This window comes from Perna viridis, chromosome 5, assembly GCF_037379345.1.
Source record: "Perna viridis isolate PV_CMFRI_1.1 ecotype Kerala chromosome 5, ASM3737934v1, whole genome shotgun sequence".
NCBI lineage: Eukaryota > Metazoa > Mollusca > Bivalvia > Mytilida > Mytilidae > Perna > Perna viridis.
This window is the reverse complement of record NC_142449.1, coordinates 44325258-44348181: the sequence shown is the minus strand read 5'-3', so window position 1 is coordinate 44348181 and position 22924 is coordinate 44325258.

Sequence of the window (22924 nt, the reverse complement as noted above, 5' to 3'; positions counted from 1 at the left end):
GTAAAGAGCATGGAAATCTGTAGAGATGGAATTGTGGCCTAATTTAAACCTGTACCAATTAAAACCCCAGATTAGTTCTTGTTAAGAAATCCTACCAATGATCCAACAGAAATACCAATACACTGAACTATCCTTAGTGATATCTTTTATTACACAATAAGTTTCTATAATCTGATATTCTGCGACCTTCTTGTGCAATCGGAACAGGAATATTATTTCTGACAAAGTGTAGTTCTGAAATTAACCACACACGTGAAGATCATCAAATAACATTCCATGGTCTTTCCGTTGGCTAGGGGGTACAGGATGTTGGCACCTCTCCTTTCTATTGGCAAATTTGTAATTTTCATATGTAAAATTGACGAAAAATGGTAAATATCCTAACATTCCCTTTTTCTGAGAAACCCTGCCTTTCACCCCTCCTTTTCATAATGTATGGATCCACCACTGCTTCCTTTTCAATAAAGGATAATTAATTGATATTTTAATTAATTGACCCTGATTATAAACCAATCGCTTGATTTTGAGCACGTTATAAGTTATAATTTTTTGCTGCTGAAAACTTTGTACAAACTATTATTTATATTCACAAATTTCATACAATATATATGACTGAAATTGATCGATCCTTTAACATTTTTTTGTAATAAATTGGAACAAAGTCATCATTGTCATCCTGTCAAGCGAGATGGTTTTTCGCGTTAACACATTTATATTCAGTATTTCTGGTTGAATTTTTTTGTCAATATTATAGTGATATTACAATACCTCCTTTTGTGTGTGTGTCTGTTTTTAATTGTGCGATTGTGTTTTAAATTATTTAATTACTGTATTGATTTTATTCAATTGATTAGTCCACTTCCTCAATCATTTGTAAAATCTCTTTTACCCTTGCAGATCACACCTGTTGTATTTGTTGCGTTTCGATTTCATCATGAATTCTTTTCACACAGCAGATGAATGCATTGTCTTCAATGTACATCTATGGTTTGTATGGTTCGTGTGAATTAAATAAAATGGTGTGAACAGAAAACCGGCAATATCAGTAGGAAGGTCTCACGGCATTACTGGCATGTGAATGCACACGCTAAATGTTGTCTACTCATGATCCAACTTAAATCAGAAATTATATTACATTCAATAAAAAAGCTCAGTGAGTCCAGGTTAGGTACGAACATTGAAATATCATGGCACAATTCTACTACTGAACTGGCTATAAAATAATACTTCGAAAGATAATGCGTATCCGGTTTATTTGTATGACATCTTTTTCACAGATTGATACATTGTCACTTGTTGATTCGATTAACTACAATAAAAAAGGAAAAAAACCAATAAAACTGTGGAATTTACATGGAAGCGTTTCGAAAATACAACAAGCTATTTTTTTTACTTCAAAATTCCAACAAACCAGGGGAAATATCAGAGTCTGTGCTGGAAATTACGGGCAATACAGATATATTCGTAGCAATAGCCACTGTGACAAACTAATTTGACGGCTATAAAAAGCATACTGATCATATGACAGTCACTGACTAAAACTTATACAGAAAGAGGGGTATTATAACGCAAAATTGTTCATATCTACGATTAATGCCAAGTTGAAAATGTCACTTTAACATGGGCACAAAAATTCTTTGTTTACGTGTATATAACTTGAAAAGTTTCCGGGGACCAACAAGATGAGGATGGACAACGGTCAGATAAAGAGCAGTCTGCAAAACACTGTCTACAACTATGAACCAATAAAATGATCTGTTGTTGAAACACTCGTAACAAAATATTCTAGGGAACCACGAATCGACCGGATTTCAAACTAATATAAGCAAGGATTAACGACAAGACGGGAAAATACACACACACAACAAATAACATAAATTATCCAAAATTACATGTGCAAAGAAACAAAAGTAAATAAGCAACCAAGACTTCGCCTAAAACTGTGAGCATGGACATGCTGCATCGGTAGGGTGAGCGTCCTCATTTATTCAAGAAACAACAATAACATAAAATAACTAAAATTACACGTGCAAAGAAACAAAAGTAAATAAGCAACCGACTTCGCCTAAAACTGTGAGCATGGACATGCTGCATCGGTAGGGTGAGCGTCCTCATTTATTCAAGAAACAACAATAACATAAAATAACTAAAATTACACGTGCAAAGAAACAAAAGTAAATAAGCAACCAAGACTTCACCTAAAACTGCGAGCATGGACATGCTGCATCGGTAGGGTAAGCGTCCTCAACTATTAGAAGAAACAACAAACGATTTGCTAATAAAATGTCACGCCTTGACTAGACAAAAGGGGAAAAGAAAAATATGAAACAGTGACCAATCACTTTTCATAGTGCAGATGGACACATCATAACGATATACGAGTTGATGATGACGCCCGTGAAACATTTGTATTGATAAAATCAATCTGCAACCCAGTTCCAGAAGCTTAATTGTAAGAAGCCGAGCTCGGTACAAAAATCTGCGTAACTTCGCCAAGCTCTCGCAAAACGTTTGAGTTGTGACTTAAATACGCCGGTGCAAAAGATACGTTGCCTCAGGTGAAAGGAAAGTTGACAATACGGTAAAAGAAGTCATTGCATTTGTCGTATAGTTAGGGCATGGGGTCCTCTTTTCCATCGATGTGTAAATGTTGGTCAAAATATGAGGCTGACCAAATGGTCTCTCTAGTGTCCTTTATCTTATGTTCTTTTGGGTAGATGCGATATATAAAATCCACAAAACTAGACAAAAAATTATCAATGTAGCGGAAACAGACATCAAAGGAATTTCCTAAACGATGTTCTTTCTTTTGGGTCAGATCAGTAATACAGTCAGCCTCATAAGATTAAAGGAATAGGCCACAAACCAACAGATTATTCTTATTAAGAAATGTCGTTGTTTTCTGCATAATTTAGAAAAAAAGTTTCAAATTCATCTACACATATTTTTTAAAACGAAGTTTATTGAAAATTATTTGTGTTATAATTGCATCTGTCCGTATGTACGTTTGTAAGTCATACATTTATCTCAACAAACATTTTTGTAACACTAATATTGGCTTCTCGACATACAAAAATAAAGATTTTATTTCAAACTTGACCAGTAGAGTAAGCCTGACAGGTTGTAGTGTGTGTAACTGTTGAGAATCTATCGTCAATCAATTTTTTATGACATCCACGTGAGAATTGTAAATTTTCAAAATGGTCCCTGATTTATTTTTTCTTTATTACTTGCGTCATGAGTTAAAAACGGAGTTTTTGTATTAAAATTGCATAACTGGAAGAATTTAATTTTATGAATTGTTTTCGTACATTCAAAATGATACAATATATGAAGTAGTGGTCACCGACCTACTGACACCTGGTTCATAATATATCAATAAATCTGACGTTTAATTAAGTAGTCAGTGTCATTATCCTTCACGGCTTCCATAAATTACATATTAAATTTTGGTTTTCATAATACTTAATAGATGTGAATTCAGCAAATAAAAACAAACAAACTAATAAACAAACAAACAAACAAAGGAGAAAAATAAAATATAAAAACAAAACAAAACAAAACACAAAGCTTCAATACTGTTTAATTTTTTAGTATATATTAGAATTTCTTGTATGCCATGCGCATAATACAAATATGCGATAATATACATGGACATGTTTGATACCATATTTTAAAATGATTATCACATTTCTATACAAAGTCAGATAAATCTACCGTACTGAAATAATATTTTTACCGAGAACAAACATTGGTAATGTCAAAGATTTTCGACTAATGTTTTGTTATGTCCATTGTCCGATTTTCTTGGTTCAGTGCCGAAAGTCAACTGGTGCGTGTTACTTGTCAGACATTGTTGAATCATTCTAACATTTATCTCAGGAAACAATCTGTTAATAATTCTAACTGGTTTGTTTAGACCAACTGGGAAAACATACCTATGTTGTTCTGTGAAAGACATTGATTTTCAATACCATTTTTACATACTAGCAATTGTCTTGCAGTAAATTTATATAATGCTCGTATAGGCTGAATTTTGAAATTTTAATGAGGTTCCTTTAACGCCATGCAGCATAAATGACTTTTAAAAAACAGTTTATCAGTGAAGTCGAATAATTAGCCGAATTTACGCTAAGCAAAATAAAAATGCCCCATTTGCAAAGCCATAAATATTAACGTAAAGCTATGGTTGTTACTGATATTGTACTGAAAATTAAAGATAACTCAAATCAATTAGATGCATTGAAAAAATAGATTTGATAATTCTTTTTAATTTGTCTTAAAAACGTGCAATAAAGAGAGTGTGGCAGAGCAGGACATGCATACTCTTCCTACGCATCTGATGATAATCCCATTTTTTATATTGCTATTGGTTTAGTTGGGGGAGGTGACGACTTGTTTCACTTATCTTCAGGTTTTTTTTTGTTTACCATCTTCTAGCTTATCAACCTTTCATACCTTTGACAAGGTAGCATTGGAGTATTTTGATCTTTAAAGTGTCTTAAATATTGTCTTTTCATTAGTAGTATCATCGTATTGTCATTGGACGAGGAAGTCTACTTATCCAATCCCTTTGTATTTGCATTGATTGACATTCTCTTTAATTATTCATAAAAGCATTTGTGTGTGTGTGTGTGTGTGTGTGTGTGTGTGTGTGTGTGTGTGTGTGTGACAAACAAGAAGACATAAAAATAACACTCATTCATAAATTGATAGAACTATTCGTTACTTTGCTTTGAATGTTTCAAACCATTTAAAAAAATAACATAAATGATAGAATTGAAAACAAACAAAGACTGTTCAAATGAAATACGGTAGTTGCGATGATTGCTTTGAAATCTAGATCCGTCATATTGCAAAGAAGGTAAAATGTCGTTTTCCCTATCAGCATTTACTTCTTATAATTGGATTCTTAAATAATTCATTTATGATATTGTTATAATTAGAAACTTAAGAAGAACCAATTTTAAAACACGAACTCCTAACAAAATGTATTTTGAAAAAATCAGTTTTGTATCATGTTTGTACTAAAAAAAAACGTACTTGTCCCCGTATACCATTGGGTTTAAACAGAAGAAAGATGATATCAGGTCTTATGCATGACACTCCTGTCACGCAAGTAATAAGAATTCAAGTTTATAAAGGTCAACGTTACTTACTTTTTGATTCCCGACCCGTTGTAAAGCCTTCGAATACTCATTCTTTGCAGACTAAAAATAACATTGAATTTCTTTTTATAAAAAAATATTATGTTTTGTAAGTCGTAGTTGAAATAATAAATCAATATTCAATATATAAAAGCATTAACATATCTATTACATAGCTATAGGAGTTCAAAGACAAATCATGCGTTAAATAGTCAAACGTAAGATTGCATCTGTCTCCGTAGAAGGATTGCCAAGTGCAGGTCCGGGTGTCAACAGAATAGGCCCGCAACAATACTAAGCTTGTCGTAAAAGGGTAAAAGGCGACTAATTAGTGATCAGAACTGAGCAACTGCGTTTGTGCCCCAGGTGGTGGAATGAGGTATTTCTGACGTGTTACATGCTGGGGTTGTCAGGCTATAATACGGAAAATCTGACTGCAAACCATAGTGGTGCAACGTGCTGGGAAAGATGCCATGCTCCTCGCACATTAAAGAACCTTGCTGCGGTGTTCGATAGGAGTAGGAACCTTTGCGCTCCGTCACAGGAGGCTAAATTGCCCTACCCCATCCATCCCTATCTATTTCTAGTGGCAATCAAAATTCGTCGACCCGATAAAACTTGTGTCCCATCCCATTTTTCATTTCATCATCATCATCATCATTTCATGTTCATTTTATCGTACATTTCATGTTTATCGCCTGAATATTGCTGCTCGAGCGTTAAACCCCTACAGTCAATTAACCAATTGTAGCAGGATTAGTAACATATAACATGCTTCAATTGTGAAGTTCTTAGTAACGAAACGTATTTCTGAGTCAGCAATTTATGATTTTGAATAATCAGACACTGAATCTCATTCTTCTAGAACAAACGAACCCGACATTTTCGCCGCTTTTTTCTACAACTCTACTAATATTTCAGTAAAAAACTGAAATAGGTCAAAAGATTTCTGGCGCGTAGTCTGCGTAGTTTCGGCAAGCTCTGTCATAACGTATGGGTTGTGATATGAGCACTCCATACGCAGGTGCTGAAGGGATGTTGCCAGAGTTGACAATTTTGAATGAAAATTCGTGTCATGTATAAAAAAAAAGCGATTACTATTTTTGTTCATTTCCAGAAGTGGAAAAATAGAGTGTTTGATTACTTCTATGATTTATTTTGTTTTAAGTCAACTTATGTTTTACAAAGGGAGCGCTTATAGTTTGCCTTCTGTTTAATAAAATCTTGAAAATCTGATAAAAATTAGACAGAGAGGACTATGAAATTGAAAATGAAATTATGTTTAAATTGTTTACAGACTCTACTTTTTCTCTCTTTTATATAACAATAGCAATATCTCTATTTTTTCAGTTTTCTAATTTTGGTGATCATAAGATTCCGCTGTTTCCCCTTTAATTAGTCTTGTTCCTTGGTCAATATCATAAACGACCCAAGGATCGCTGAAATATAGACTCAGGTCACCAGCAACGGATATGCACAATATATGAGTAAATTGTCGCTAATAAAATAAAAACCAAGATGAAATTATCTAAATTAACTTATTAATTGTGCATTTGTATCGAAAGGTAATCTAAGTTATTTGAAAGATATATTTAAACGTTGCTTTTTTAAATTTGAATATTATACGTATAAAATAGATAAAATAATGTCATATACACTCAGCCAATCAAAAGACAGAAGACGTCACTGGTGACCCGGGGTTATATTTGAGAGAAACTTGTGGAACAAAAATATTGCACGGGCTGCCAGGTTACCCCTTTAATTAGTATTAAATATAACTTTGCGATATTTTCTTTTAATACACGAATTATTCCCTGGAGTATTCATTTATCATTTTAGCAACCGTTATTATTTCATATTAAAAATCATATGTTACGAGTCCTACCATCGTATGGAATGTTATCTCGGCGTGTGTTGGATTTGTTTCTTCCCTGCTAGTGCGTCAGAACCCCAGTTAGGCAACCCGTTTATAAGTCATTAGTAATGATAAACCTTTGGGGTAACTGATCTAGAGGATTCAAACTTTAGTAACAAGTCCTTGAGCAGAAGATCTTGCCATATAAAATAGGAAATTTACGAAAACAAGAACAAGAAAAAATTTTACTCATCTCAGATGTTTGGAGTACCAGCATATGGATGCTTACATAAATGCTGACAGAACATTGAGTATTCTAAGCACAAGCCAAAGCTGAAAATTAGATGTTATTTTGTTAGATCTGGTGTGAGACAAGGTTGTATATTGTCACCTATACTGTTTCTAATGACCATTGATTGGATGAAACGAAAAACAACAAGTCAACATCACGAAATACAATGGACAATGTTGCTGATATTTCACCAACAAGGTAACATCTACAGGATAAAACAACTTATCCAAAAGAGGCTGGTCTCTTAATAAATATCACCAAGACCATAGTAATGACAATTAACACCACACTATCTGAACCCATCACTATAGACAACAACTCAGTAGAGTCAGTTGATTTTTTTTCATATTTTGGAAGTGTAATAAGCGCAGACAACGGCAAGAAAACTATCAAATGTTTTATTGCAAGGTTTAAAAAGAATAATCAAGGGAACCAATATTCTAGCAGAAATCAAAAGACCGTAATTCAGGGACAAAGACCAGAGAGGGAAACAGACACATACAACAATGAACATAAAAAACCAAAATAAAGCTTGTCTGTCTATGTTAAAAAAATATAATTCATTTCATAAATATTTTGCCGGGGATTTTGTTTACAGTACATGTTCAAAATGTGTTCAGTCATAAAATTAGACCATACCTTTCCTTTTGAATCCTTAATCTGAACAAAAGTTGCAAACTCAGAAAATGTGAAGAAGCATGATCCTTCCTGTTAATCATACATGTGTTAACTATGACCTATAAAACAGGCCTTGAAGTATGTTCATAGCCATATTATATAAGAGAAAATCATTGAATTATTGCATGAATATACATGTATATTTATAAACACTTACCCCTAGCATCTTTAAACAAATATTCATGCAGTGATGTACAGATTTGTAATAGAACTAATCATACCCCCCTTAGAGTAACTGTTATATACATGTATTCCCTGAATGATGATGCTTCATTTGGTACTATGGTGAAGTGTATTTATGTGTGTGTGTGTGTGTGTGTGTGTGTGTGTGTGTGTGTGTGTGTGTGTGGTGGGGGTATGCATGTCAAATACACTATCAAATTGCATTTTGAATTAAAATTTTTTTGTATATGGAGCAAAAACTCCATACAATATTGTCTCTTCCTTGTTGGCAAATTGTTCATTAACTTCAATTATCTATGATGATACCTCATGATCCTTATAAAACAAATGCTTTAGAGAGTTCAAATTGTTCATGTACACTTATGCAAAGTCTTAAACATATCACATTTACACCAAATAGTAAGCCGTTACATACTAAGGTATCTAAAAAATTTTCTGTATTCATTTATTCAGATTTCGGAGAATGACACGTATGACAAATTTTCAATGAAAGGAAATATTGCCTAGAAATTGTTGGATATTGAATATTTTCTAAGATAACATATACTATATATACTTGTAAAAAGGGGGGTAACCATACTTTGTTCAGCAAAACAAATGTGACATCTTTAACACAAGTTACTATCTTTTCTGCAAATTATATTATAGATAACTACAATATTCGATGAAAAATGTTTATATTTTTCAAAAAAAGCGTAGTCTGCTATCGCAAGTAAATCGGTTCTTCACACGTATCTGTCACACGTCAACGTATCTGAGGTCACAAGTGCGCTTGTTTTAATGTCGCCGCTATGTGGAAAATTATATGGTTTAGAAAATGCAAAAGTGCAGTGGCAAGCGCTATGTCGGTTTAGTTGATTTATACTTCATTTTAAAGAGCGTATCTCATTTTACCTGAAAACTGCTGCGGGTAGTTATCTATCGGTAGCGTTTTGTTTTAGTATTTCTTGAAATACTATGAAACGCAAAAATATCTCATCTCCAGCAAGTTACGAGCAATGTTTTTAACTTTCATGTAGATTTTTCAGACTTCCCTCAGCACTTTTTGAAATATATACATATTCATTGACCTTCCACTAAAATTTGAATGTACAGATTTGTCATCTTCTCACTGCGCATTTGACATTAAGTGGCTTGATAAACCGATCACGTGACTCATTTTTATTAAACATTTTGACATTTTGTTGATCCTTTCGTGTTAGGGAAGTTTTATTTTATACACTAAGACTTAAGATATGAACATTGACGAAATTTCACGTATTAAGACGAGATTAAAAGTAGCTTGTTTTCGTTGTTGAAAATATGACAATTTATTTTCTCCTTAAAAACCAGCGCGTGAAAAAAGTACAGTATGAAAACATTCAAAATTGCAGAACCATGTAAACTAAATTGCTTCATAGATCATCAAATGAGAACAAACATATGATTTTTCACATGAATCTTGAATTAAGCGATACTAAAATTTTAGAAAAGTAAATCAAAAGAGATGCAGAAAGGTTACTAAAGAATATAGGTACTATACCTTTTTCATCGAATACTGTACATATATAAACATCAAAGGGATATAGATCACAACATAAAATGCACTTTCTTGATGACCAATACCAGTTTAAATTTGTGCATCATCCCTAAATGATCTTTAATCTGTGTATGTGACCTTATGAAGTAATCAATCGAGTTGCAAAAATGTATTGTTCATTTTGGTTATAGTACATTGTGAACTAAGAGAAATTCGTCTGAAATCCATGAATTTCAAAACCACTTGAATTTACATGACAATACAATAATCATACAGGAGTTTCCCAACATACCGTTACACCTAGTTTATTCACCAGCAGCACAATAGATGTTTAAGATACACATACTACACAAAGTTCGACTTTTTGAAGCTCGTGGCAATGATATACATCATAATTATTGTATTCATTTCTTCACATATTTGTTGTTCATATTACCTGTACTGTTATGTTATTTATCGCCTTTGACTGGTGACAATTTGATGCTGTCCATTTGTGTTGAAATATACTGGAAATAACAAACCGTAAAGGGAGCGGGAGGTTTAGCGTGATATAAAACTTGGTTTAACCCCCTTTTCATGTTGACCATTGCGTTAGTTTTCCAACTTACCAGTTTTGCCCTGACATTACCGTTTGTTGTACTAACTTTCCTTTTAGACGTTTTCTTTTTAGTCATTGCCTTGATTTTATCAGTTCCGTAATTTTGTTATAGGCTTTCATATACAGAGGTTGCTTACCTTACCGTTCTTGCGGTAATTCAAATTGCCCAAATGTTAACTAATTTTCTATTCAATTTACTACAGTTGCCCTATGTTTTCATTGTTTTGTTCTTGTCTTTTTTTATCGACTTTGTCTACAGTTTCAACGATAAAACATGTTATTGACGTTAATATAGTCATTAGTTTGTTCTGCTGATATATCTGACTTTATATAATTTTTAAAAACGAATGCAATTAATATATATACTCTCATATTGTTTTTTTTGTTTTTTTTTTTAATTTTGAATTGATGTTCTTGCAATAGATTGTGTTAGAAATATGGATACCTAATATCTAGAATTTGTGGTATTGCTAAACAGATTTATGTCCATTATAGTTGGAAATTGTGCATAGGATCAAATAGCATATACCCATAAATCAATCGTAGTTTGTAAATACGTAAATGAATAAAAAACTATATTCATATCAGTATTTACTCTTGGTGTATTTGTATTCTTTGTAGAAGAAATTTAATGTGATCGGATGCGAGCAAAAGGCACTATTTCAAAATCTTTACTCCATTTGAAAAAAACAAAACAAATCTGTTATCGAAAGAAGACGATTTTCCCCCGTGAATATGAAGTTGATCGAAATAAAATGTTATATATACAATACATATATGTTGCCAAAAAAATCATATTTATTTGACGAGTTTTAAGAACAGGCAATTTGCGAGGGTTATCGAGCTAATCTGACTGTTTCGTAGCAAGTACAAATAAATACATTGATGTTTTCAGCAATGTTCAAGTATTGTTTTCTATCCTGCCACTACATTTTCTAAATAAAACATGCGAAATTTGCCCAAGATAGTTGTTTTATTTTAGCAATTTTTTTAGCACAGCGGTCGGCGCATGCACCATTCAACTTGTTACCTGTTTCCAGTTTTTGACGTTGCAAAAGTTAACCAGGAGACATTATTATGCTGTGGCGGAAAAAAACCTTTGCGTTATTCGACATCTTTTTGTATAGTAAAAAGCCTAGTTGCAAGATAAATATTACTATCAGATTCATAAAAATATGATTATTGCAGATATTTATTTCTCCAATTTTGATCAAAGCCATTAAATAATAGTGTACATTTTTGGCAAACAATTGGACATTAGAAACAAGGCAACTATTATATAATATCATTCTTCTTAGTGAAATATAACATCACGCAGTTTTATAGTTTAAAAAAAATGGGTGCGAAAAGTAATAATTGAAAATTAGATTTAGATTATTGCAAGTTTTCTGTATTAAGAACATTGTACTGAAGGACAAATCCCACTAACCAGTTGTGACGTTATGAATATTCTCATGTATAAAAGCAATGGAATAAGCTTCTAAAAAGATAGGTCGCCGTACTTTAAATGAACATATAACAGTTCAAAACTTCGTAAAATCGGTAGTTTTAGTCATTATCCGAATTCAATTCAAACGTCTTTGAAAGTGTCAATATCTTTACGAATGATAAATGCCATACACCACTAGATTTGAAATTTTCCCTACTCCATTTTTAAAAAATTAAAAACGAAATACAATGAGTTGTATCCGCCTTTAAAGAATTTTTTATCGTTACCCGCCAAAGAAAAATTAACTTTTGAACCATATTCACAGTAATCTGAAATACTTCTCACGTTAAGATCTTTTTTTTTCAAACTTGCGGTTTGAAAAGATATCCATTAGCTGATGGTGTAAACTCATTAAAAAGTGGGGGTCACCGATCATAAAAGAAAGTTAATCACTATTTCTGCATACTTTTGCTTGGTCATTGGGCGTTTCATATTCTAAATGCTATGTTGGATGACGTTACGTCATAGTCAGCAATGGGACGACTCTACAAGCTACGAAATAGAAAGAAGAAATAGAATATTAAAATGGCAATGAAAATATGACAGTGAAAAAAAGAAAGGCAAAAGAATTACGACGGGAGAGAACAGAAGATTGATCTAAAAGCGATATATACGTACAACTTTTCTGGTAGCATGATCTTGTTTCTTCGAGTGAGTATGTTTTAATTCGTAATCATATTTTAAGTAACTACAATTTTCTAGAAACTAAAAGACAGGATCTATTATTGTCCTAATATATTTTGTTACATTAAAAATGTTTCGGCGCTCTATGTTGACGAAAAAGTTTTTTTCAAAATAAAAAAGGCCGGATATAAAATTTGATTCTAGCCCCCATAAAAATCAAATGGTTGCTCCTTAAGTAGATATAGGAATGCTTATTATTTAAAAGGTAAATTCTTTTCCTTAGTCTTACCTTTTTTTATGTAAGTATACGGAACAAAGTCACTTGCAAAGGAGGGGAATTACGACCCATCTTTTGAAATTAAAAGAAACATCCTGTGATAAAGAATTTAGATCATCCGTATTGATTTTCCGAAAAAAGTTTGATAAAAAAAATAAATTGGCAGGCCACTCTTGTCAGTAAACCGGTAAACATACATTCTAATTGTAAGTCTATATTATTTTTCCGGTGCTCCTACACTGATACTGCATAGATTTCTTTGCGAATGGACGACAATCATATGCATGCGATCTAGATTCAAGTGGGGTAATAAATGAAACTTAAAGACCGCGGGAAGCGTAGTAAAATCGTTTATGGGAATAAAATTCTTAAAAAGAGTAATCAAGGGAACCAAGGTTATAGCGGTAATCAAAAGAATGTAATCCAGGGACAAAAACCTGACATGGAAAGCAGACATACACAACAAAGAACATAAAGTAACTGAAACCATACAAATCGACGACGACATAATAGTTTACGCTTATACAATGCGCATAAACAATAGTGTGATTTGTCTTTGAATATGATTTTTATCTTCAATTCGTCAAAACCTTAGTTGTTCCCTGACAATGCTGCTTAAGACAGACACGCGTCCTCAACGCTTTAAGAGACGGTCCATGTGAAAACCATTCCAATGTAATATTTATATTATAGGTGTGTCAAGTAGTAAAAAGATTGTTTAAAGCGACAATGGATACATGTAGCTCAGAAAATGATTTTTAAGTTCCCTATCAAAGCAACCAAATTATGCACATGAATAAAAAGTGATCTACTTTTTTTAATAAATTTTAATGCTTTCTATGAACAGGCATATTTTTTTGTCGTTTTAATGCCCTCGATTTAAACTATATACTTTGAAAAATTCCCTGCTAACTATACAGCCTAATGTATTACGACTTCTCCGAAAAAAAGCATCTTCCATTTTCATTTCGTACGATTATTACATGAATATAAAATGCGTTCGTTCTTTTTCAATTTGTGTTTCCAATAGCAGTAGAGATCATGCTGACTGCATTAAGATTACGTTACGTTTGTGGAATTTTAGTCAGTTTAAATCGTAACCGAAATAAAAACATTTGTTAAGAATAATAAAATACTTTGTGAAACATTCTGTTCTTTTGAAGCAATCAAAATGCAATGAGAACTTAAATTCGACAAAGACCATTAATATTCAATCGCGCCAAGGTAATAACATGTATGTTTTGGATTTTTGCCTTTAAAAGGTAGATGTATAAAAGAAAATATCTTTTCATTGTAATTAATTTGTTTTTACATTGGCATTTATTTAGGAATCACATAATTTACCATCACTTTTTATTTTAAGGTATATTCGGAAAAGGATAAATATATTATTCCATTTGTAGAATACTTCTCAATAACTAATTGTTTCAGTGCTTCCATGTCTAAGGCAATCATTGCATTGTGTTTAATTTGTCAATTAACAATTCAATACGTGGAAAGATTACAACGACAAATCAGTAAAGCATTTTATTAAAAAGTATGTTCATCATTGTACATTTTCAAAACAATATTTAAAGTGAATTTTCCATCAACAATTTTGTGCTTAATTCAAAGTTTTCCCTTACTGAGTTCTCAACATTTTTTAAAGACAGAAAGATTTACCATTTCTAACCTTCTTCTTTAATTTCACAACTTTCAAAAAAGAAGTTTCAAATCTGAGCCTCACCTAAATGACCACATGTGTCTGCTTCTTTATTTCTTCCAAACGAAAACGTGTGCAAATTCTTGAAAGGTTAGCAATCTTGTTTTTTTTGTTTTTGTTTTTATATTTGATAAAATAACTTTACTAAATTCTCTTGAATTGAAAATTAATGATGCAATAGACAAAGCGTCCTCTCCCTTCATGGCCAAAAACGTGAATTTGGTACAATTATTCACCAGAGTACCATAATGATTTAAATAAACAAACAGTTCAATTGTATCAAAGGCTTCCAATCATAAGTTTTCCTTCCAGTTACAGTTAAGATTCTAGCGGAAATCAAAAGAGTGTAATCCAGGGACAAAGACCAGACATGGAAACAGACAATCACAACAAAGAACATAAAGTCATACATACAAAGTAACAAAATAATATGAGAAACTCGGACCAAAAACTGGAAGTATGGACGAGGTGCAGAGGTAGGGTAAGCGTCCTCTCCTTTTCAAGAAAAATCCACGGAGTTGCCCATAAAAAGTCAACTCCTGGGTACACGAAAGAGGAAAGAATCCAATCTCTACAGTGCTTAACTGTAAGTCGACTGTAGCATATTTATCATATACAATGTTCTTTTAAGTCAACACATAACGTTATTCCCTAAGTTTAAAACAAAAGCTATTCGTTAAACATTTTTATATCAATAGCAGTGGTAATCTTGTCAAGATATTTTATTGGCGCCACAATGTGTTAAAGCGGGTGTTTCGACCCATTCGAAACATGTCCAAATCCACAACTGAATTCATCATTATATATTTGTATAATTGGAATCATCAATGTACCTAATAGGAAAGGAAGTGTACATTTTTTGTTGTATACCAACATTTCGCTCAAGACATGTGTATGTCTTACCGTCAAGGCAGTTTTTCTGTAGTAGTGAAGAAACTTAAAGAAATATCAATAAATTTATTTAAGAACAGTACATACACGTGATTCCTATGCTAGCTTTCTACAGAAGATGGACAGGTGTATATGCATCGTGTATAAAACATTATAGTTTATGAAAATCTTCATGAAATTCATTAACTTTATTAACATAATAAGTATCTTTTTTAAAATATTTATAGCTTACAGTAAGGAGTATGAATTATGTTGTTCGAGTCAATCATTTACCTTAGATCATTTAAACAGTAGATGACGTAACGATATTCGATATGTTTCTAACTCATCTAAAGGCTACGATAGGTGGTCTTGTAAATAATTGATGGGCGCCTGGGTCATCCATTATGACTAACCAGTGTTTCTAACAGTCGGAAGGTTTAATGATAATTCAATCCTATTTCAATTACTTTAGATCTTTTGTTCAATTTTCTTTCATTTTCATAGCTTCATCTTTTTAATTAAGTTTTCGTTGCATCATCAATGGCAGTTTGTTTTTCCTAAGTAGAATACCTTCTGTCAATTAGTTTTATCTTTTAAAAACAGCTTGAGCTGATAGATTTTAAGAATATAATCTGATGTGTATTAAACTTCCCCCTCTAATAAATCCTTTAACACGCTAGAAGGATAGTGATTTGATCGATGAACATACGTATATTTTTCAGTTGTTTTGATAATTTATTTAGTATCCAGTATACTACAGGAGTTGAATTTGTGCTAAATTATACCGTTGTATCTAAAGGTACCAGTATCGTATTGCATATCCCTGAGCGGGTGTACGTCAAAACATGGATGCCATAAAAATATAGTGCATTTTCTTTTTGCCTCTCTACAAACTAATGTTTTGTCAAAAGACATGAACAATGACTTGAAAAATAGAGCAAACATCACACTGTAAGATGAAGAACTTTTTTAAAAGAAAATCTAACATAATATCATAAAAATGTTCCACTGAAAAGGTTGGTTTGGTGAGTGCAAAACGAAAGTGAAAGTAGGGAAAATGGCTATTTATAGTTCAAGACTACTTTTCTGTCCAATCTTCGTGGACTCACCCTATTTTCTTTGCGGGAAATTATTTTTTCACATGTCCTTAGAAATGCTACATAAGTGAAAGTTTTATTGAATCAATTTACATATTTTTTAAAAAATCCTAAAAATATGCACTTCACTATAGAAGTCTATGGGAAAATTAATACGATACTGAGACCTAGTAAGCCAGTTTTTCAAGTAAAGTTGGATATTCAGCAAGTGGTCTTTACCAGCTGAAAAAGTAGTACCCCAATACAGGTAACACTTTTAAGATGAATTAGCCAACTTTTGAACCTGATTTTTTATGGTAGCTCTGGTTTTTTGCATTTATAGTTAATTTTTACCAAATTTGGAAATGCATTTTGTTTTCATGAATTTGTAGGATATCAGTTCAATAAAATTATTATCTTGACTATTTATGATGAGCATATCTATATTCAGGTAACCTAAAGCAAGTAATACTCCTGCATAAAGGATAGTTTTCAAGTTACAACACATTTTAAGTATGTGGTTAGGACTTGAAAATAGTCATTTTCCATACATTGCCTCTTATATATGAAAAAATGAATATTTTTTTTATTTTTTGTTTTTCTTTCAAATAAATAGCTAAAATGAGTTGCCATATAACTGTGTGGTTGATTTAAACACAGAAATGTCACAAAAGTCATCAGCCAATTTTTTAGTGGACTTTTTTCAGTGGTTCAAATGGACAGATTCTAATGCGGCAAGAAAAATAATGGTGTTTTTTCATATAAAAACTGAATTTTTTCAAAAAGTATCTAAAGCAGACAATTGTTATTATAATATTTATACCAGTAAACTATATTTCTTGCATCATAGCTATCTGTTTTAAAGAAAAAGTCCTTTTCCTGTCACATTGAGGTCCATTTGTATCTGCCTGGGGTACCAAAATGGCTTAAAATCTGTATTTTCTGCATATGAAAAGCTATATTTTTTTAAAACTATGATATTGGTATAATTTTTTCTGGATTTATTATAATTGAAATGACCATATCTATAGTTTTAAACAGTTGGTTGTACCGGTCATTATACTTTACTTTAAACAAGAGGCTCCCTTGAGTTAAAGACAAAAAAGGAGGTTCGGATATTAATATTTCCATATATGGAACTCACAAGTGGGGATTAAATAATGATTTAGAACTCATAGTACAGCTCATGTATCTACCATGTCAGAATAAACCACAAAGTTGCTTAGTTTGATTAATACAGCAGCTTTTTATCAAAAGTAATATTTTCTGGCTAACATTGAGATATTAGTCTTATGCCTGGAATAGGGTACCTATATAAGAATTTTAATAGAAAACTCATGTTTGTAGCAGGGCAATGATATTCTGAATTTTCAGTATGGAAATGAATACTCTAGCAGAAAAACAACAACTTTTAGGATTATATTGAAATGTTTATTAGTAATAGGTACCAGTATCGTATTGCATATCCCTGAGCGGGTGTACGTCAAAACATGGATGCCATAAAAATATAGTGCATTTTCTTTTTGCCTCTCTACAAACTAATGTTTTGTCAAAAGACATGAACAATGACTTAAAAAATAGAGCAAACATCACACTGTAAGATGAAGAACTTTTTTAAAAGAAAATCTAACATAATATCATAAAAATGTTCCACTGAAAAGGTTGGTTTGGTGAGTGCAAAACGAAAGTGAAAGTAGGGAAAATGGTTATTTATAGTTCAAGACTACTTTTCTGTCCAATCTTCGTAGACTCACCCTATTTTCTTTGCGGGAAATTATTTTTTCACATGTCCTTAGAAATGCTACATAAGTGAAAGTTTTATTGAATCAATTTACATATTTTTTAAAAAATCCTAAAAATATGCACTTCACTATAGAAGTCTATGGGAAAATTAATACGATACTGAGACCTAAATCGTTTGTGAAGAACAACGTTATTCCGTTTGGAGGATATATCAAAAGTGTCATATATGAATTCATATGTCTTTGCTTAGAATATTTGAGAAACATTAGAAAACATTAAAAGACAAATTTGAATGCAGAGAGAATATTTCTGTCCTGCGCAATATACAGAGACGATGGATTTATTTGTTATAAAGGACTAATTAAACAAGTAATGCATTTTTTCGTATTGATAACAATAGTCATCACCAGCTAAAATTTACATACGAATACCAAAGCCCGAAATAACTGTTAAGATACCCTAGTTCATCAAGGTGATAAATTTCCTTCAAGCAAGTCTGGAATATATAGACATTTACAAAGAATATACTTTACAGTTCATTGAAATATTAAGCTCACATCCCAAGAGTGTATTCGTAGCCCTTTTAAAAGGCGAGATAATAGAAACATAAACAACAAAAATAAACTATGTTGACTTATTGAAGCATTCAAAAATAGACATAAAAATACAGAAATACAAAAAAAAATAATAAATAAAAATCATATCTGATTTATAACAAGACAATATTTACACAATGATTTAACAGAAAACAATAAGTTTATGTTCCTAAATACAATCCACTTTTCAAATAGCTATTGAGAGTAATAAATAAAGCATTTAAACTTACTTAAAGGTGTTTCTAGAAAAGCAGAGGATGATTACCCTAGCCAAGTTTTTGAGTAGTCCGAGTTGCCCATTTACTTTTGTTACTTTGTACGTATTATTATGGTTATTTTATGTTCGTTGTTGTGTGTGTCTGTTTTCCATGTCTGGTATTTGCCCTGGATTTCACTCTTTTGATTTCATTCAGAATCTTGGTTCCTTTTATTACTCTTTTAAATATAGTTAAAGATAAACGTTTGTATTTAATTTTCAGCCAATTGTTACAAAAATAATAAAACTTACTTAAAAGGTTTAAAAAAAAACAAAAACATAAAGCTTATTTTAATTTAGAGCAAAAATAGAGTTTGTAAAAACCGAAATAAACACAAAGGTAAATTCTGGTGCAATTATTAGAGATATACAATTCACTTAACATAATATTGTTCAGCGAAAGTAGGAACACATACCCCTAATGAAACCGAGGGCCTTTATATTACAGATATAGCGAACTATAATTTATTTGATAACACCAGCTTTTACAAATTGCTATGCACCTACAATATTACCAATACTATTGATATAAAAACGCATGACAAGTAATACTTAAACCTTAAATATGTTTCGTGCTTGAGATCATCTGAGTTTGGTGGTCAGATCCGTACGACTTAGGCACAGACAAACAGAGAAGTACCATAGAAGATAACTGGATTCTACAACTCAAAACACTCAGACCATTCAAATTAAGTGCAAAAGGCAAAATATTTTATAGAATTTTGAGTCTGAGACTAGATTCATTTCTCCAGGAACTTAATATTATACATGAATCCTAAATAGATTTTACAAGTAATATTCGAACAGTATACCGTGTGTTCTTAGTCCTATTCATAAAGATGGAAGCTCATAGTAGGCTGACTATATTCATGCTTTGTTGACTTAAAAAAACATTTGATTCTGTTGTAAATTGAGAAATCAAAATCAAATTATCTTAAATAGTAGTTGATGCATTATTTTATAACGCTGTTAAACAAATATATGATACAAGCAAGTCTTGTATAAGAATTTATACCAAGTCAGTGACTTTTTCCCACTTAACGTCGGTGTTAGACATGGAGACAACTTAAGTCCTAATTTATATAAGATTTTTAAAAGATTTGCCACACTACTAAAGGAAGAGGACATTATTAGCAAAACCAAAAATATGTGTTTTTTTATAAAACAACAGTTGATTCAGTATGGCATAGTCTGGGTCCTGCTATCATTATTTTTCATATTCCTTTTCATGTTTTTCATGTTTAAGCCAGTTACTTGAATTTCGATGTACATGTATCTGGATTTTCCAGGCTTCGATATTTTGGTGCAATTTCAAGCGACTCATATGTACTGGTAACTTTCAAGCTAAAACATAGCTACTTTTATGAAAAGTTATTTTTGGTTAGAAAGGTACATTAACTTCGTTTATGTCTGATTAATCATTATTTCGCCATATCTATAATTGTATTGTATTCCGTTTGCTACAATGGGTATGTAGATTGTCTCTGTTTCAGGTTTTCATGTTTAAGCCTGTTACCTGAATTTCGATTAATCTGGATTTTTCAGGGTTCGGTATTTTTGTACAATATTAAATTGACTCATATGCACTGGTAACTTTCAAGCTGAAACATAGCTACTTTTATGAAAAAGTTATTTTGGTTAGAATAATACATTAACTTCGTTTATGTTTGATTAATCAAATATTTCGCCATATCAATTTTTAATAATAAATTCTTTTTGGATTTTTAAAACAAATATGGACGCTTTTAAACGAAGTATTTCGCTTCGAAAAATGTTAGTTTCATCATTTATTGAAGATTATGTAACGTATTGTGATTAAAATGTAATAAATTATTTTCTTTACTCGTCCTTTATGAAATTAAATTAAACTTTCAAATATTCATTATTAAATAGTATCATTTTGTTACTCCTACTTAGATTTAGATCCAATTTTGTTATTCTACGTTAGATTTAGATCCAATTTTGTTACTTCTACGTTAGATTTAGAACCTAATCAATTCAGTGTTTTTACGAAGCAGAACTTTGACTGTCATTTTTTGAATACTTGTATTTGGACACCAGTGCCCATCCATTACCCCTGTGAGACCACTGAATGGAATGTAATAATACTTGTACGGAAGTTTTATTACGTATGGACATTATAATCTATGAATGAGTGGAAATAGGGGTACTAATGTTTTATTCGTTACTCCGTCTAAACCACTAACATTTGTTGAAATTATATTACAATTTTCACAAAAATAGTCGGTTTTATTCATTTAACCACTTGATTAAATTGTCTATGGAATACAGCGCCAGTTCCCTTTTTTTGGTCAGTTTTAGTACCCAATCAGGTCAGATAAAGTACAAAAACTTTTTTGAATTCCATGAGGTTAATGTCAACGACAATTTCTTAGCAATGTAAGTCAACGCCATTTTCTTTAAAATGTATCTTAAAGGCACTTCTTCTGAGACGTACTGCAATTTAAAAGATTTAAAATGATGGAAACCTAACAAAACCCATTTTCTGTCTTTCAGAAAGCCCATTCAACCAAAACAAAGCAAGATTACATGAAAACATTAATAGCAATAAACTAGCATGTTCTTAGCAATGAAATATCTTTTTGTGAGGAGTTTTACTCGTACAAAATATCAAATCGCCTTTCATGTAACGCCGACTTATCGTACCTGTGTAAATATTCGATAAGATTTCTTAGGTGTGTATAGATCGTAAAATTAAAAGCCATTTATAACAGAATAAAGGAGCAAAGACGAAAAATATGATTGAAACAAATTAAACACTGCAAATGACTTCACCCTTTTTTAATTTGTAATGTTCATTTGATGATTTCAGGTAATACGTTGTTCAGTAATAGTCTTTATAGATATCGGACAGGAAGTCATACAATGTATACCCGTGACAAAATTCCCTAAAAGGTCACTTTTTATTTCTAATTTAGAAATACAGACCACAAAACAGCCTTACTCTTTCATGTGGTTGTTCCACGTTTAGACAAAAATTATATAGATTGTATTTGAAATTGGCACTCTGCAGAAGTCAATGTCTTGATTCTGCTAATTTAAGAGGGAAATAAATGTATGGTTTTCTCCAAAACATAGATCTGTATACGAAGTTAGTATAGTTACGAAAATTTATTGTGTATGTAGACCGACAAGTTTTGTTCGCACGGTTGGTTTATCTACACCTTTTTTCTAATGTTTCTTGTCAGTGTCTAATTTTTATAAGGATTGATACTCAATTTTATTTGTATACGTAAGCATCACCTGTTTCTTGGATACCTTTGCTGTAAGAACATAAATAAATCAGCCATAATGAAAAAAACGCTCATTTTCTTTGAGCAATGTTGCCATGAAATTTGAATACTGTTTTTTCTTCATTCTACTTAAATGTAGATCAACAGTGGTGTCATCTAAAATGACACGTGAATATTCAAAAGGAGTAGCCAATCCTATTTTTACCAACAAGCGGATACTAGAGAGAGAAATGTGTTCTTTTTTAACACAAAGTAAAGTAATTCGTTTGGTAAGGTGTAGTATGACACAGAATTGTTCTTCAGCACAGTTTAATTGTAACACGAATAAATGTGTGCTCTTTGATAAAGATTTTATAATGGTAGAAGACAAAATAATTGCTCAAGAGACCGGTTGGATATATTACCACATAAGTAAAGGTAGGAACGACAGTTTCTTGAATTTGCACAAAACATTTTTTCTTCGAATTTCATACATGTAATGAATAGAAAATCAAACGTACATGAAAGGAACATAAACAAACATACAAGAAATACGATGATACCAGTATCATTAGCAAACACGCCGAACATAGCCTCTTCGTGCAACAATTCTAAAAATAACAAATCGTCTTACCCTCTCCTATCTAAGAACATGCGAATAACCGGTCATAATACCTCGCTTAAATTATATAGCGTAAAATTTTGGCGAGGTTCAAAGGATAAGGGTACAGGTACCAGTGTCGTATTGCATATCCCTGAGCGGGTGTACGTCAAAACATGGAC